This window comes from Nannospalax galili, unplaced genomic scaffold (genome assembly GCF_000622305.1).
Source record: "Nannospalax galili isolate Female #2095 unplaced genomic scaffold, S.galili_v1.0 scaffold610, whole genome shotgun sequence".
Lineage (NCBI taxonomy): Eukaryota > Metazoa > Chordata > Mammalia > Rodentia > Spalacidae > Nannospalax > Nannospalax galili.
In genome coordinates this window covers 572737-574788 of record NW_008329141.1, presented here as the reverse complement: position 1 = coordinate 574788, position 2052 = coordinate 572737, and the positions used below count along the sequence as shown (strand labels likewise).

The following is a 2052-nucleotide window of genomic DNA, read 5'->3' as shown; positions in this document are numbered from 1 at the left end:
TAATACAGTTATACAATATTGAACTCAGTATAAACCCTGTAAGATATAAATTGAATGAGTTTTTACCCTTTAAAGAATATCTCCATTTCATTTTAAAATATGCTTTCCTACATTTTTAATGCTATGAATGCTAAGATGTTTGCACATGTGTCTTTAATCTATGTATCTGATGATTACTAGTCATAGTCAGTTACACTTGGATCCTTAGTACCTGAGTATGGATATAAAGTCATCAGGTAGATTTCACTGGTAATGTTTATCAACTCTACTATTTAACATGAAGTAAATTTTTATACTTCCTCCTCAAATATGTCTTTTATTTTTAGATTTGTTGATTTTTCTGTGCATATACCATACAGAACATCCCACACAATCTTGTTCATCTATATACCCACTTCCCAAATGGCACCCTCCCATAGCCTCCCCGCTCCCACATACCAGAGCCCACATACTCTGTCATCCCTGTTACTGTCCACTGTGTACATCGACACCACAGCCATTTTCCAGTGCTTCTCCGTCAGCTGAATCTAGTCAACCTATCTAGAGATCCTTGTTTTAGGAAGATCAGCTGTTCCTCATCTAGCAGCAATCAGTTGTCAAAATTCCTTTAGATAAGATTGGGGTCTGCTGTTCATTTTCCTAGTTCTATGCTGGAGTACTGTCTGGGAGTGTCTTGGGTGAAATAACTCAAAGGAAGGTATCACCTGTCTGGCATTGTTGCTTCTTATGTAGCCTTTAGCTATACATATGGACTCTTAAAAATTATATTGATCCCATTAATCTTTGGTTACACTTTCCTTTTGGATGTTTAAGGCCCTACAGTTGGCCCAGATAAAATAATTTATTTTTACTCTTAAGGCTGTTTGAGGATCTGTTCCTCAGGGATAACATGGGCTTGGGAGGAGCCTCTGGCTCCTTTCTTTTACCAGTTCCGTCTACGTGAAGATAAGTCAAAGGTCCTCCTCGACCAGGTCTAGCTTCGCTTGGAAGCATGGAGGAAATGATTCCTCTGTGTTGACCCTCCTCTTTGTAGACTGGACACTGGTTCAGGTCCATCTGGTGGGGTCTCCATGGCCTCCTTGCTCAAGAGGACAGGTGAATTGCCACAGTCACAGGACATTTTGAGAGATGCTCATAGTCCCCTGGAACTTAGTCAACCTAGGAGGGCAAGGAGCAAAAACTGTCCTTTATGTCCCCCTGACCAAATTAGTATAAGCCTCAAAGTATGGCTGTTAAACATCCAAGAAAGTTAGTTCTACCAATCTGGTACTTTTAATTACCATATGCCATGTAGATAGAGCTTGAGCAAAGACCAGACACCCTCAGATAAACCTTGCCTAGGCAAGAATATTACATTCTTTGATCTGGTTTTATGTATAATTTGTCAGTAGGTTGTTGGCCTAATATGGTTCCCTCTGGTTTTCCAAAACTAGCTAGGCATTGTTTATCTCTCACATTGTCTAACCCTTCCACCATGGTTTCCCCATTTAAGGTACCCCTGTTTTTTACATTTCTCCTTTAATAATGCCCTTCTCCTATGGTCCCACCTCTCTTCTTTCCCTTTATCCCCTAGGCTCCTTGTATAACCTTCCCTCCCCCTCCCTTAAACTAACCCAATTTTTATCCATATCTCCCTTATTAACAGTTTCCTACTGTTCTTCTCTTTCAGGTTCTTTCTTTTCCTTTACCTCCCTGTTTCCTTTCCATTATCCTGGTTCCTGTAGTTATGTCTGGATACATATTCACTTATAAAGATTTGGAGATAGGATCCACATATGAGGGAGAACATACGCCATTTTTGTTTTCGTTTTGTTTTTTTTTCTGAGTCTGTGTTACTTGACTTAGTATAACAGTTTCTAGTTCCATCCATTTACCTACAAATTTCATGATTTCTTCTTTCTTTACTGCTGAGTAAAATTCCATTGTATAAATGAACCATGTTTTCATTATCCACTCGTCAGTTGAGGGACACTTAGGTTGCTTCCATCTCTTAGCTATTGTGAAAAGAGCAGCAACAAACATGGATGTACAAGTGTCTCTGCAATAGGATGA

General features: G+C 39.4%; 1 protein-coding gene across 1 annotated transcript in view; it reads left to right on the top strand.

The window, feature by feature from the left end:
- Aox1 (aldehyde oxidase 1) overlaps positions 1 to 2052 on the top strand; it is a 77719-nt gene that overhangs the window by 31413 nt on the left and 44254 nt on the right. The window lies entirely within an intron of this gene.